Source organism: Mustela nivalis, assembly GCF_964662115.1.
Source record: "Mustela nivalis genome assembly, chromosome: 6".
Lineage (NCBI taxonomy): Eukaryota > Metazoa > Chordata > Mammalia > Carnivora > Mustelidae > Mustela > Mustela nivalis.
The window spans coordinates 123,218,603-123,235,336 of record NC_139025.1 but is presented as its reverse complement, the minus strand read 5'-3'; the positions used below and the strand labels follow the sequence as shown (position 1 = coordinate 123,235,336).

The window sequence follows — 16,734 nt, the reverse complement described above, 5'->3', positions numbered from 1 at the left end:
TTCAATTCCAAGGGCTATATTCATGGGGAATGCTATAAGTTGGATCAATTATATGATTTCATATTACTTTGAGAATACAAAACAGACTAAAAACTATGTTTATTAAAAATCATGGAGCCTGATAGATAACAATCATTTTTGCTAAGATTGTGCTTTCTTTAGTTTTGTTCTGAGAGAACTTTATTTGGAGTTTCAGACTATTAAATCCTTGTGAGAAGTTTATTTTAGTAATCTATATCTATTTTCATCTAAGAGAAAATTACTTTTAGGATAGTTTGTCTAATTTTAGTGTTCTATAAATCTTAAATCTGTTGCTTTGAGGCTGAACTTTAGTTACTGTTCTTCAAGTTTCATTTTGGAATGCTGAATATCAATGAGATGCATCACCCCATGAAATAAATGTGAGTGACTGCCTTTGGTGACTGAGAAATTCCAAGTGTGCTAAGTATCTGACCAGTGAAGTTGGCTTTTAAGATAACTGGGTTTTTTTTGGCGGTGGGGGGAACAAAAAGAGAAGAAGCAAAAAGATAGAGGCACGTGGGTGGCTCAGTTGGTTGAACATTTGACTCTTGATTTTAACTCAGGTCATGATCTCAGGGTTGTGAGATTGAACCTGGTGTCAGGATCCAGGTTAAGCAGGGAGTCTGCTTGGGATTCTCTCCCTCTCCCTCGTTCTTGTCCCCCACTCACTCTCACTCTCTCAAATAAATACATATCTCTTTTAAAAAGATAATTGCTTTCATTCATTCTGGCACATCAATATCATTGGCATTCTCTTCAATTAGTGATTGACTTACCTCATAGGATCCTTGGAACAATATGTTCACTCTACCAGAACTTTATTTTATTTGATATTATGTTTTGTGATTCACTGGTGTCATCCTAATGGTATGGTATTTACTGAAGTCTAAATGTAGTAGTCAAAAAATTTATGTTTGTTAAGTTGTTTAAAAGTTACAATATTATGTATTATTGAAGACCTACTCATAACCAAATGACAGAAACAATTGTGGCCAAAGGTTTGATATTCATGTATACATTTCACCCATGATACAAGAAATTTAAATAAATGAATGTGCAGTCTTATATTTGATTCCCAGTTAAATAGTTTATGTATTTAAATTATGCTCATTGCAAAGTAATGGCTATGCTCTGGAAGAAGCCAGTCCTTTCTGATATGTCTTGCTGAATATATAACCAAGAGATAATCAATGAGGTTTTCATTTCTGTATAAAACATGTCAACATGTCCTTCAAGGAGAAAAAAACATATATTTTACCATTATTGTGTTTATTGAGTAAGTTATCTACAGCCTAATTAATAATGCTTTTTGTATTAACTACATCTTTCTTGCAGAAATAAAAGAATGGTATGCATACACTAAATACACATAAGAGGTATTTTTCTAATCCTTAAGTACTGTCTTACTTCTATCTCCTTAGGTAAAGAGTACTGAAGAAGAGGACTTTTGCACTGTTGCCCTTGACTCACTTTTTCAAGCCAGGCATCCTGAACTGAATGTAGCTGACTACAGTCCACTTCTGCTCTAGGACTGAAGATTTCAATTACTGGTAAGAGTTCTCAGGAACAAGGATATGTATATTTGTGGGAAGCCTAAAATTGGCTATAACTTGGGATAAAACCTAATCTTCAGTAGATTCTTAACATCTGATAATAAGTGGCAGACATTTTCCAAAAATTTAGGCCTGATTTCTGAATTCTCTGTCATTACTGGAGCTAATGTTTTGGTGGTTTTGTTAATTTTTTTCATTATGCATTTCTGGGTGCCTGGTTTGTAGGAGATATACTAGTCTAAGATTTATGTGGGTGACTGCTTGTGGTGACTGCAGATTTCTAAATAGATCGCTGGACTAGCAAAAACAAGATTTGAAGATAGCTTTATTATATCAAGAAACATAGACATCATAATGGGTTTTCCTCTCTTTAATGTGGCCTATATCACAAAATCCTTATGAGAATATTTTTTTAATATTTTTTCTGAATTTGCTTAAAATTTAAACTTGAGAAGTTTTGTGGTTTTCTTATGACATATTTATTATAGCTTAAAATCATGTGGAGGTGCGCCTGGGTGGCTCAGTGGGTTAAAGCCTCTGCCTTTGGCTCAGGTCATGATCCCAGGGTCCTAGGATGGAGCCCCGCATCGGGCTCTCTGCTCAGCGGGGAGCCTGCTTCCTCCTCTCTCTCTGCCTGCCTCTCTGCCTACTTGTGATTTCTGTCTGTCAAATAAATAAATAAATAATCTTTAAAAAAAAAGAGTCAAGAGTCTTAAAAAAATCATGTGTAGACAGATTCATTCTTGTCATATTTCAGGATGTTATAGTGTTGTAATATGTTTTGATCATTAATAAGCTACTTACGACTAAAAGATCCAGGCATTTGTAGCCTCAAGATTGGGATTCTGATATATGCTTGGCCTATGATTTGTGATCTTGAATAAATCACATGCAGCCTGATATCTGTTTCTATTTAAATCTGATATTTACATTAATTCACTTCTTTCTTTATAAAGGATAGTCCTTTAAAAAGGAGACAAACTTTGATTGATCACTATTGTTCTTTTCTTCTTCTTTTTTATTTTTTTCAGTGTTCCAGAATTAATTGTTTATGCACCATACCCAGTGCTCCATGCAATATGTGCCCTCCCTAACACCCACCACCAGGCTCACCCAACCTCCCACCTCTGTTCCCGTCCAAAACCCTCAATTTGTTTCTTAGAGTCCGTAGTCTCTCATGGTTCATCTCTCCCTCCAATTTCCCCCAACTTTCTTCTCCTCTTCATCTCTGCATGTGTTCCACAAGTAATCAAAACCATATGATAATTGACTCTCTCTGCTTGATTTATTTCACTTAGCATTATCTCTTCTGTCTCATTTATGTTGATAAAAAGTTGGATATTTATCCTTTCTGATGGAGGCATAATACTCATAGTATATATGGACCATATCTTCTTTATCCATTCTTCTGTTGAAGGGTATCTTGGTTCTTTCCTCAGTTTGGCAACTGTGGCCATTGCTGCTATGAACATTGGGGTACAGATGGCCCTTCTTTTCAACACCTCTGTATTTTGGGGGTAAATAGACAGTAGTGAAGTTGCAGGGTCATAAAGTAGCTCTATTTTTAATTTCTTAAGGAATATCCACACTGTTTTCCAAAGTGGCTTCACTAACTTGCATTCCCACCAACAGTCTAAGAGGGTTCCCCTTTCTCCACATCCTCTCCAACACATGATGTCATGTTGTTTACTGTCTTGTTAATTTTGGCCATTCTAACTGGTATAATGTGGTTTTGATTTGAATCTCCTGGATGGCTAATGATGATGAACAATTTTTCATTTGTCTGCTATCCATTTGTATGTCTTCTTTGGAGACATTTCTTCTCACGTCTTCTGCCCATTTTTTGATGTGATTATCTGTTTTGTGTATGTTGAGTTTGAGGAGTTCCTTATAGATTTGCATATCAGCCCTTTGTCTGTTGTCCTTTGTGAATACCTTCTCCCATTCCGTGGGTTGCCTCTTTGTTTTGTTGACTCTTTCCTTTGCTGTGCAGAAGCTTTTGATCTTGATGAAGCTCCAAAAGTTCATTTTCACTTTTTTTCCTTTGCCTTTGAAGACATATCTTGAAAGAAGTTGCTGTGGCTGATGTCAAAGAAGTTACTGCCTATGTTCTCCTCTAGGATTCTGATGGATTCCAGCGTCAGGCTGAGGTCTTTTATTCATTTCAAGTTTATCTTTGTGTATGGTATAAAGGCAGTCATAAAGGGAAATACATAGGCATCCAAAACTCCCTCAAAAAATTAGAAAAATCCAGAATATACCAGTTCTCTTTACACCTTAAAGAACTGGAGAATCAACAATAAATTAAGCCAACTCCACACACACGAAGGGAAATAATCAAGATTAGAGCAGAGATAAGTGAGATTGAAACTAGAGATATAGTAGAATGCATCAATGAAACTAGAAACTAGTTTTTTGAAAGAATCAATAAGATCAATAAACCATTGGCCAAACTAATCCAAAAGAAAAGAGAGAGAATACAAATTAATAAAATTTTGAATGAAATGGGAGAGATCACAACTAACACCAAGGAAATAGAAACAATCATCAGAAATTATCATCAACAATTATATGTCAATAAGTTAAGCAATGTAGAAAAAATAGATGCATTCCTAGAAACCTATAAACTTCCAAAACTGAATCAGGAAGAAATTGTCAACTTGAATAGACCAAAGTCTAGTAACAAGATTGAAGCAGTGATCAAAAACTTCCCAAAAAACAAAAGCCCAGAACCTGACAGATTCCCTGGAGGATTCTATCAAACATTCAAAGAAGAAATAATATCTACTTCCTGAAGCGGTTTCAAAAAATAAAAACAGAGGGAAAACTTCCAGACTCTTTTTATGAAGCCAACATTATCTTGATCCCCCAAACAGGGAAAGACCCCACCGAAAAGGTGAATATATATTTTGAAATCAATTTATCCATCATTGGACAATGGACACTTAGGTTTTTTCCATATCTTGTCTGTTGTAAATACTGGTACAAAGAACCTGAGAGTGCAGACATCTTTTTGAGATACTGAATTTACTTTATTGAATATAGTGAAATAGCTGGCTCATATGGAAGCCTATTTTTATTTTTTGAGGAACAGCCATACTGTTTTCCATGGTGGTGATATCTCCTTGTGTTTATTCATGTGTAATTTAAAGTATAATTAATATACAATGTTATCTTAGTTTCAGTTGTACACATATCAATTCAACAGTTACATACATTGTGATTTTGATTTGCATTTTCTTGATAATTAGTGATACAGAGAACTTTCTCATGTACCCTTTGGCCATTCTTTATCTACTTTGGAAAAGGTAGGTCATTTGACCGTTTTTAATTGGATGATGATGATGATGATGATTGCTATTGAGTTATATGAGTTCCTTATGTATTTTTGGATATTAATCAATAATCAGACATATGGTTGGCAACTACTTTCTCTCATTCTGTATGTTTTTGGAGAGAGTGAGTGAGTGAGTTGGGGGTGATGGTTAGGGAGGGACAGAGGAAGAGGGGAAGAGAGAATCTTAAGCACATTTCACACCCAACACAGAGCCCAATGCAGGGCTCAATCCCATGACTCTGAGATTATGACCTCAGCCAAAATCAAGTCGGACACTTAACATACTGAGCAAGCTAGGTACCCCTGTAGGTGACCTTTTCAATTTATGTTTCCTTTTCTCTGAAGAAACAGATTTTTTAAAAAAATTTTTTAAATGTATTTTTAAAATTTTTTGTTTAAATTTTAGTTAACACAAAATGCAACACTGGTTCAGGTATAGAATTCAGTGACTCATCACTTACATACAACACTCAGTGCTCATCACAAGTGCTCTCTTAAATATCCATCACCCATTTAGCCCATCTTTCACCCACCTCCCTCCATCAACCTCCATCAGTTTGTTCTCTATCATTAAGAGTCTCTTGTGGTTTGTTTCCCTCTCTCCTTACCCCCACCTTCCCATGTGTTCATCTGTTTTGACCCGTAAATTCCATATATGGGTGAAATCATATGGTATTTATCCTTCACTTATGGAGTTATTTCACTTAGTGAAATAACTAGCTCCATCCACGTCATTTAAAAAGCTAAGATTTCATTCTTTTTGATGGCTGAGTAATATTCCACTGTAGATATTGTATATACAATATCCAATCTTTTTATAATGGATAAAGATGTCACATCTTTATTCATTCATTAGTTGATGAACATTTTGGCTCTTTCCATAATTTGGCTACTTGGATACTGCTGATATAAACATTGGGGTGTGTCTATGGATGTGTGTGTGTGTGTGTGTGTGTGTACCCCTTCAAATCTGTATTTTTTATCCTTTGTGTAAAAACCTACTAGTGAAATTGCTGTGCCATAGGGTAGCTCTATTTTTAGTTTTCTGAGGAACCTCTAAATTGTTATCCAGAGTGGCTGCACAAGTTTTATCCCCACCAGCAGTGCAAGAAGGCTGTCAGTTTCTCACATTTTTACTAACACCTGTGGTTTGCTGTATTGTAAATTTTAGCCATTCTGACAGGTGTGAGGTGGTAGCTCATATTTTTGATTTGTATTTTCCTGATAATGAGTGATGTTCAGCACTTTTCATGTGTCTGTTAACCATCGGAATGTCTTCTTTGGAAAAGTGTCTATTCATGCCTTCCACCCTGTTTCTTAACTGGGTTATTTGTTTATTGGATGTTGAGCTTGATAAGTTCTTTATAGATTTGGGGTACTAACCCTAAATCAAATATGTCATTTTCAAATATCTTCTCCCATTCAATAGGCTGCCTTTTGGTTATGCAGATTGTTTTCCTCATTGTGAAGAATCTTTTTATCCTATTCAAGTCCCAACAGTTCGTTTTTGCTTTTGTTACCCTTGCCTCAGGAGATATGTCTAATAAGAAGTTGCTTTATGGGGGGTATATATTGCATGGAGCATTGGGTGTGGTGCATAAACAATGAATTCCAGAACACTGAAAAAAAATTATTTATTTTTAATTTTTTTCAATTTATTTATTTTCAGAAAAACAGTATTCATATTTTTTCAACACACCCAGTGCTCCATGCAATCCGTGCTCTCTATAATACCCACTACCTGGTACCCCAACCTCCCACCCCCCAGCCACAACAAACCCCTCAGATTGTTTTTCAGAGTCCATAGTCTCTCGTGATTCACCTCCCCTTCCAATTTAACCCAACTCCGTTCTCCTCTCTAACACCCCTTGTCCTCCATGATATTCATTATGCTCCACAAATAAGTGAAACCATATGATAATTGACTCTCTCTGCTTGACTGATTTCACTCAGCATAATCTCTTCCAGTCCTGTCCATATTGCTACAAAAGTTGGGTATTCATCCTTTCTGATGGAGGCATAATACTTCATAGTGTATATGGACCACATCTTCCTGATCCATTCGTCCATTGAAGGGCATCTTGGTTCTTTCCACAGTTTAGCAACTGTGGCCATTGGTGCTATAAACATTGGGGTACAGATGGCCCTTCTTCTCACGACATCTGTATCCTTGGGGTAAATACCCAGGAGTGCAATGGCAGGGTCATAGGAAAGCTCTATTTTTAATTCCTTGAGGAATCTCCACACTGTTCCCCAAAGAGGCTGCACCAACTTGCATTCCCACCAACAGTGTAAGAGGGTTCCCCTGTCTCCACATCCCCTCCAACACATGTTGTTTCCTGTTTTGTTAATTTTGGCCATTCTAACTGGTGTAAGGTGATATCTCAATGTGGTTTTAATTTGAATCTCCCTGAGGGCTAATGATGATGAACATTTTTTCATGTGTCTGATAGCCATTTGTATGTCTTGATTGGAGAAGTGTCTGTTCATATCTTCTGCCCATTTTTTGATATTTTGCCTGTTTCGTGTGTGTTGAGTTGGAGGAGTTCATTATGGATCCTGGATATCAACCTTTTGTCTGTACTGTCATTTGCAAATATCTTCTCCCATTTCGTGGGTTGCCTCTTTGTTTTCTTGACTGTTTCCTTTGCTGTGCAGAAGCTTGTGATTTTGATGAAGTCCCAAAAGCTTATTTTCGCTTTTGTTTCCTTTGCCTTTGGAGACATATCTTGAAAGAAGTTGCTGTGGCTGATATCGAAGAGATTACTGCCTATGTTATCCTCTAAGATTCTGATGGATTCCTGCCTCACATTGAGGTCTTTTATCCATTTTGAGTTTATGGTGTAGAATGGTCGAGTTTCATTTTTCTACATAAAGCTGTCCAGTTTTCACGGCACCATTTATTGAAGAGACTGTCTTTTTTCCACTGTATATTTTTTCCTGTTTTGTCAAAGATTATTTGCCCATAGAGTTGAGGGTCCATATCTGGGCTCTCTACTATGTTCCACTGGTCTATGTGTCTGTTTTTATGCCAGTACCACGCTGTCTTGTTGACCACAGCTTTGTAATAAAGCTTGAAATCAGGTAACGTGATGCCCCCAGCTTTATTTTTGTTTTTCAACATTTCCTTAGCGATTCGGGGTTTCTTCTGATTCCATACAAATTTTAGGATTATTTGCTCCAGCTCTTTGAAGAATACCAGTGGAATTTTGATCAGAATGGCATTAAAAGTATATATTGCTCTAGGCAGTATAGACATTTTAACAATGTTCATTCTTCCGATCCAAGAGCATGGAATGGTCTTCCATCTATTTGTGTCTTCTTCAATTACTTTCATGAGTGTTCTGTAGTTCCTCGAGTACAGATCCTTTACCTCTTTGGTTAGGTTTATTCCCAGGTATCTTATGGTTCTTGGTGCTATAGTAAATGGAATCGATTCTCTAATTTCCCTTTCTGCATTTTTATTGTTAGTGTATAAGAAAGCCACTGGTTTCTGCACATTGACTTTGTATCCTGCCACGTTGCTGAATTGCTGTATGAGTTCTACTATTTTGGGGGTGGAGTCTTTTGAGTTTTCCATATAAAGAATCATGTCATCTGCGAAGAGAGAGAGTTTGACTTCTTCAATGCCAATTTGGATACCTTTTATTTCTCTTTGTTGTCTGATTGCTGTTGCTAGGACTTCTAATACTATGTTGAATAAGAGTGGTGAAAGTGGGCATCCTTGTCTTGTTCCTGATCTCAACGGGAAGGCTGCAAGCTTTTTCCCATTGAGGATGATATTTGCTATGGGTCTTTCATAGATAGATTTGATGAGGTTCAGGAATGTTCCCTCTCTCCCTATCCTTTGAAGCGTTTTAATCAGGAACGGATGCTGGATTTTGTCAAATGCTTTTTCTGCATCAATTGAGAGGACCATGTGGTTCTTCTCTCTTCTCATATTAATTTGTTCTATCACATTGATTGATTTGCGAATGTTGAACCATCCTTGTAGCCCAGGGATGAATCCCACCTGGTCATGGTGGATAATCTTTTTAATGTGTTGTTGGATCCTATTGGCTAGGCTCTTGTTGAGAATCTTAGCATCCATATTCATCAGTGATATTGGTCTAAAATTCTCCTTTTTGGTAGGATCTTTGCCTGGTTTGGGGATCAGGGTAATGCTGGCTTTATAGAAAGAGTATGGAAGTTTTCCTTCTGCTTCAATTTTTTGAAACAGCTTCAGGAGAATAGGTTTTATTTCTTCTTTGAAGGTTTGGTAGAATTCCCCAGGGAATCTGTCAGGTCCTGGGCTCTTGTTTTTTGGGAGGTTTTTGATCGCTGCTTCAATCTCGTTATTAGATATCAATCTATTCAGGTTGTCGATTTCTTCCTGGTTCAATTTTGGTAGTTCATATTTTTCCAGGAATGCATCCATTTCATCTAGGTTGCTAAGCTTATTGGCATATAACTATTGATAATAACTTCTGATTATTGTTTCTACTTCCTTGGTGTTAGTTGTGATCTCTCCCTTTTCATTCACAAGGGCTTTCTCTCTTTTCTTTTGGATTAGTGTGGCCAATGGTTTATCGATCTTATTGATTCTTTCAAAAAAACAACTTCTAGTTTCATTGATACGTTCTACTGTATCTCTGGTTTCTACCTCATTGATCTCAGCTCTAATCTTGATGATTTCCCTGCTTTTTTAAATTTTTTTATTTTTTATAAATATATATTTTTATCCCCAGGGGTACAGGTCTGTGACTCACCAGGTTTACACACTTCACAGCACTCACCAAAGCACATACCCTCCCCAATGTCCATAATCCCACCCCCTTCTCCCAAACCCCCTCCCCCCAGCAACCCTCAGTTGGTTTTGTGAGATTAAGAGTCACTTATGGTTTGTCTCCCTCCCAATCCCATCTTGTTTCATTGATTCTTCTCCTACCCACTTAAGCCCCCATGTTGCATCACCACTTCCTCATATCAGGGAGATCATATGATAGTTGTCTTTCTCCGCTTGACTTATTTCGCTAAGCATGATACGCTCTAGTTCCATCCATGTTGTCGCAAATGGCAAGATTTCATTTCTTTTGAAGGCTGCATAGTATTCCATTGTGTATATATGCCACATCTTCTTGATCCATTCATCTGTTGATGGACATCTAGGTTCTTTCCATAGTTTGGCTATGGTGGACATTGCTGCTATAAACATTTGGGTGCACGTTCCCCTTTGGATCACTACATTTGTATCTTTAGGGTAAATACCCAATAGTGCAATTGCTGGGTAATAGGGCAGTTCTATTTTCAACATTTTGAGGAACCTCCATGCTGTTTTCCAGAGTGGCTGCACCAGCTTGCATTCCCACCAACAGTGTAGGAGGGTTCCCCTTTCTCCGCATCCTCGCCAGCATCTGTCATTTCCTGACTTGTTGATTTTAGCCATTCTGACTCGTGTGAGGTGATATCTCATTGTGGTTTTGATTTGTATTTCCCTGATGCCGAGTGATATGGAGCACTTTTTCATGTGTCTGTTGGCCATCTGGATGTCTTCTTTGCAGAAATGTCTGTTCATGTCCTCTGCCCATTTCTTGATTGGATTATTTGTTCTTTGGGTGTTGAGTTTGCTAAGTTCTTTATAGATTCTGGACACTAGTCCTTTATCTGATATGTCCTTTGCAAATATCTTCTCCCATTCTGTCAGTTGTCTTTTGATTTTGTTAACTGTTTCCTTTGCTGTGCAAAAGCTTTTGATCTTGATGAAATCCCAATAGTTCATTTTTGCCCTTGCTTCCCTTGCCTTTGGCGTTGTTCCTAGGAAGATATTGCTGCGGCTGAGGTCGAAGACGTTGCTGCCTGTGTTCACCTCAAGGATTTTGATGGATTCCTTTCACACATTGAGGTCCTTCATCCATTTTGAGTCTATTTTTGTGGTCTATTGGAAATGGTCCAATTTCATTTTGCTGCATGTGGCTGTCCAATTTTCCCAGCACCATTTATTGAAGAGTCTGTCTTTTTTCCATTGGACATTCTTTCATGCTTTGTCGAAGATTAGTTGACTGTATAGTTGAGGGTCTATTTCTGGGCTCTCTATTCTGTTCCATTGATCTATGTGTCTGTTTTTGTGCCAATACCATGCTGTCTTGATGATGACAGCTTTGTAAAAGAGCTTGAAGTCCGGAATTGTGATGCCACCAATGTTGGCTTTATTTTTCAATATCCCTTTGGCTATTTGAGGTTCCATATAAATTTTATAATTATTTGTTCCATTTCTTTCAAAAAGATGGATGGTATTTTGATAGGAACTGCATTAAATGTGTAGATTGCTTTAGGTAGCATAGACATTTTCACAATATTTATTCTTCCAATCCAGGAGCATGGAACATTTTTTCCATTTCTTTGTGTCTTCCTCAATTTCTTTCATGAGTACTTTATAGTTTTCTGAGTGTAGATTCTGTGCCTCTTTGGTTAGGTTTATTCCTAGGTATCTTGTGGTTTTGGGTGCAATTGTAAATGGGATTGACTCCTTAATTTCTCTTTCTTCTGTCTTGCTGTTGGTGTAGAGAAATGCAACCGATTTCTGTGCATTGATTTTATATCCTGACACTTTACTGAATTCCTGTATAAGTTCTAGCAGTTTTGGAGTGGAGTCTTTTGGGTTTTCCACATATAGTATCATATCATCTGCGAAGTGATAATTTGACTTCTTCTTTGCCGATTTGGATGCCTTTAATTTCCTTTTGTTGTCTGATTGCTGAGGCTTGGATCTCTAGTACTATGTTGAATAGCAGTGGTGATAATGGACATCTCTGCCGTGTTTCTGACCTTAGCGGAAAAGCTTTCAGTTTTTCTCCATGGAGAATTATATTTGCGGTGGGTTTTTCATAGATGGCTTTGATGATATTGAGGTATGTGCCCTCTATCCCTATACTTTGAAGAGTTTTGATCAGTAAGGGATGCTGTACTTTGTCAAATGCTTTTTCAGCATCTATTGAGAGTACCATATGGTTCTTGTTCTTTCTTTTATTGATGTGTTGTATCAAATTGACTGCTTTGCGGATGTTGAACCAACCTTGCAGCCCTGGAATAAATCCCACTTGGTTGTGGTGAATAATCCTTTTAATGTACTATTGAATCCTATTGGCTAGTATTTTGTTGAGTATTTTCGAATCTGTGTTCATCAAGGATATTGGTCTATAGCTCTCTTTTTTGATGGGATCCTTGTCTGGTTTTGGGATCAAGGTGATGCTGGCCTCATAAAAAGAGTTTGGAAGTTTTCCTTCCATTTCTATTTTTTGGAACAGTTTCAGGAGAATAGGAATTAGTTCTTCTTTAAATGTTTGGTAGAATTCCCCCGGGAAGCCGTCTGGCCTTGGGCTTTTGTTTGTTTGGATATTTTTAATGACTGTTTCAATCTCCTTACTGGTCATGGGTCTGTTCATGCTTTCTATTTCTTCCTGGTTCAGTTGTGGTAGTTTATATGTTTCTAGGAATGCATCCATTTCTTCCAGATTGTCAAATTTATTGCCATAGAGTTGCTCATAGTATGTTCTTATAATAGTTTCTATTTCTTTGGTGTTAGTTGTGATCTCTCCTCTTTCATTAATGATTTTATTTATTTGGGTCCTTTCTCTTTTCTTTTTGATAAGTCAGGCCTGGGGTTTATCAATTTTATTAATTCTTTCAAAGAACCAGCTCCTAGTTTCATTGATTTGTTCTATTGTTAATTTGGTTTCTATTTCATTGATTTCTGCTCTGATCTTTATGATTTGTCTTCTCCTGCTGGGTTTAGGGTTTCTTTCTTGTTCTTTCTCCAGCTCCTTTAGGTGTAGGGTTAGGTTGTGTACCTGAGACCTTTCTTGTTTCTTGAGAAAGGCTTGAACCGCTATATATTTTCCTCTCAGGACTGCCTTTGTTGTGTCCCACAGATTTTGAACCGTTGTATTTTCATTATCATTTGTTTCCATGATTTTTTTCAATTCTTCTTTAATTTCCCGGTTGACCCATTCATTCTTTAGAAGGATGCTGTTTAGTCTCCATGTATTTGGGTTCTTTCCAAACTTCCTTTGTGGTTGAGTTCTAGCTTTAGAGCAATGTGGTCTGAAAATATGCAGGGAATGATCCCAATCTTTTGATCCCGGTTGAGTCCTGATTTAGGACCGAGGATGTGATCTATTCTGGAGAATGTTCCATGTGCACTAGAGAAGAATGTGTATTCTGTTGCTTTGGGATGAAATGTTCTGAATATATCTGTGATGTCCATCTGGTCCAGTGTGTCGTTTAAGACCTTTATTTCCTTGCTGATCTTTTGCTTGGATGATCTGTCCATTTCAATGAGGGGAGTGTTAAAGTCCCCTACTATTATTGTATTATTGTTGATGTGTTTCTTTGATTTTGTTATTAATTGGCTTATATAGTTGGCTGCTCCCACGTTGGGGTCATAGATATTTAAAATTGTTAAATCTTCTTGTTGGACAGACCCTTTGAGTATGATATAGTGTCCTTCCTCATCCCTTATTATAGTCTTTGGCTTAAAATCTAATTGATCTGATATAAGGATTGCCACTCTTGCTTTCTTCTGATGTCCATTAGCATGGTAAATTCTTTTCCATCTCCTCACTTTAAATCTGGAGGTGTCTTTGGGCTTCAAATGAGTTTCTTGGAGGCAACATATAGATGGGTTTTGTTTTTTTATCCATTCTGATACCCTGTGTCTTTTGACAAGGGCATTTAGCCCATTAACATTCAGGGTAACTATTGAGAGATATGAATTTAGTGCCATTGAATTGCCTGTAAGGTGACTGTTACTGTATATGGTCTCTGTTCCTTTCTGATCTACCACTTGTAGGCTCTCTCTTTGCTTAGAGGACCCTTTTCAATATTTCCTGTAGAGCTGGTTTGGTGTTTGCAAATTCTTTCAGTTTTTGTTTGTCCTGGAAGCTTTTAATCTCTCCTTCTATTTTCAATGATAGCCTAGCTGGATATAGTATTCTTGGCTGCATGTTTTTCTCATTTAGTGCTCTGAAAATATCATGCCAGCTCTTTCTGGCCTTCCAGGTCTCTGTGGATAAGTCAGCTGCCAATCTAATATTTTTACCATTGTATGTTACAGACTTCTTTTCCCAGGCTGCTTTCAGGAATTTCTCTTTGTCACTGAGACTTGTAAATTTTACTATTAGGTTACCGGGTGTGGACCTATTCTTATTGATTTTGAGGGGCGTTCTTTGAACCTCCTGAATTTTGATGCTCATTTCCATTGCCATATTGGGGAAATTCTCCCTAATAATTCTCTCCCGTATACCTTCTGCTCCCCTCTCTCTTTCTTCTTCTTCTGGAATCCCAATTATTCTAATGTTGTTTCATCTTATGGTGTCACTTATCTCTCGAATTCTCCCCTTGTGGTCCAGTAGCTGTTTGTCCCTCTTTTGCTCAGCTTCTTTATTCTCTGTCATTTGATCTTCTATATCACTAATTCTTTCTTCTGCCTCATTTATCCTAGCAGTGAGAGCCTCCTTTTTTTATTGCACCTCATTAATAGCTTTTTTTATTTCAACTTGGTTAGATTTTAGTTCTTTTATTTCTCCAGAAAGGGCTTTTATATCTCTCGAGAGGGTTTCTCTAATATCTTCCATGACTATTTCGAGCCCGGCTAGAACCTTGAGGATTGTCGTTCTGAACTCTAGATCTGACATATTACCAATGTCTGTATTGATTAGGTCCCTAGCCTTCGGTACTGCCTCTTGTTCTTTTTTTTTGTGTTGAATTTTTCCATCTTGTCATTTTGTCCAGATAAGAGTATATGAAGGAGCAAGTAAAATACTAAAAGGGTGGCAACAACCCCAGGAAAATATGCTTTAACCAAATTACAAGAGATCCCAAATCGTGAGGGGGGAGAAAGGGGATAGAAAGAGGTTCAAAAAGGAAGAAAGGAAAAAAAAGGAAAAAAAAAAAGAAAAGAAAAGAATTTTAAAAAAAGAAAACAAATAAGAAAAATATAAAAAAGAAAATATATATATATATTGGATAAACTAGTTAAAAACGTTAAAAAAGGGCACCTGGGTGGCTTAGTGGGTTAAGCCGCTGCCTTGGGCTCAGGTCATGATCTCAGGGTCCTAGGATTGAGTCCCGCATTGGGCTCTCTGCTCAGCAGTGAGCCTGCTTCCTCCTTCTCTCTGCCTGCCTCTCTGCCTACTTGTAATTTCTCTCTGTCAAATAAATAAATAAATCTTTAAAAAAAAAAAAACTTTAAAAAAGAAAAGGTAAAAGTTAAAAAAAAATCACCAGAAGGCAAGAAAAAAAACACAAAATGAAAAAGAAAAATATTAAATTAACTGCAAGACTAAAAAAATCACAGGGAAAAAGCCCTGAGTTCCGTGCTTTGCTTTCTCCTCCTCTGGAATTCTGCTGCTCTCCTTGGTATTGAAACAGCACTCCTTGGTAGGTGAACTTGGTCTCAGTAGGATTTCTTGTTGATCTTCTCGGGGTGGGGCCTGTTGTAGTGATTCTCAAGTGCCTTTGCCCCAGGTGGAATTGCATCGCCCTAACTAGGGGCCGGGGTGAGTAATCCGCTCAGGTTTGCTTTCAGGAGCTTTTGTTCCCTGAGCACTTTCCATAGAGTTCCAGAGGATGGGAATAAAAATGGCGGCCTCCTGGTCTCCAGCCTGGAGGAGCCATGAGCCCACGGCCCCACTCCTCGGTGCGCCCTCAGAGAACAGTGCCCAGTTACTCCCATCTGCCTGACCTCTGGCAGCACTCCGAGCTCACTGAGCCTGCAACCGGTTCAAGGTAACACCGAGCTGTGAGCTTACTGTCAGCTCTGTCTCTGTAGCCAGCTTTCCCGTTCCAATACCCGCAAGCTCTGCGACTCTCAGACACCCCCGACCCTTCTGTGACCCTGTGGGACCTGAGGCCACGCTGACCCCGCGTGGGCTTCGCCCCGGTTTAGCCTCTTGAGCGATGTCCCTCAGCGGGACAGACTTTTAAAAGTCCTGATTTTGTGTGCCGATGCTCCGCCACTTGCCAGGAGCCGGCCCCTCCCCCCGGGGTCTATCTTCCCGTCGCTTTGGATTCACTTCTCCGCCGGTCCTACCTTTCAGAAAGTGATTGTTTTTCTGTTTCCAGAATTGCTGTTCTTCTCTTCCATCTGCCGATGGATTTTCAGGTGTTTGCAATCTTTAGATAAGCTATCTAGCTGATCTCCAGCCAGCTGAAGTAGTCTCAGCCTGCTACTTCTCCGCCATCATGACTCCTCGATGATTTCCCTTCTTATGTGTGGAGTTGGTTTGATTTGTTGTTGATTCTCCAGTTCTTTAAGGTGTAGAGACAGCTGGTGTGTTCTGGATTTTTCAAGTTTTTTGAGGGAAGCTTGGATGGCTATGTATTTTCCCCTTAGGATCGCCTTTGTGTATTTCATGGGTTTTGGACCAAAGTGTCTTCATTCTAATTGGTTTCCATGAATTGTTTCAGTTCTTCTTTGATCTCCTGGTTGATCCAAGCATTCTTAAGCAAGGTGGTCTTTAGCTTCCAGGTGTTTGAGTTCCTTCTGAACTTTTCCTTGGGATTCAGCTCCAGTTTCAAAGCATTGTGATCTGAGAATGTGCAGGGAATAATCTCAGTCTTTTGGTATCAGTTGAATCCTGATTTGTGACCCAGTATGTGGTCTATTCTGGAGAAGGTTCCGTGTGCACTTGAGAAGAATGAGTATTCTGTTGTTTTAGGGTGGAATGTTCTGTATATATCTATGAGGTCCATCTGGTCCAATGTGTCATTCAATGCTCTTGTTTATTTCTTGATTTTCTGCTTCGATGATCTGTCTAATTCTGAGAGAGGCGTGTTAAGATCTCC

The 16,734-nt window shown here is 38.2% G+C and overlaps 1 protein-coding gene across 1 annotated transcript in view; it reads left to right on the top strand.

Annotated features, from left to right (window-relative positions):
* The window catches only part of LOC309867595 (uncharacterized protein), a 57,147-nt gene that overhangs the window by 13,983 nt on the left and 26,430 nt on the right, over positions 1-16,734 (top strand). The window lies entirely within an intron of this gene.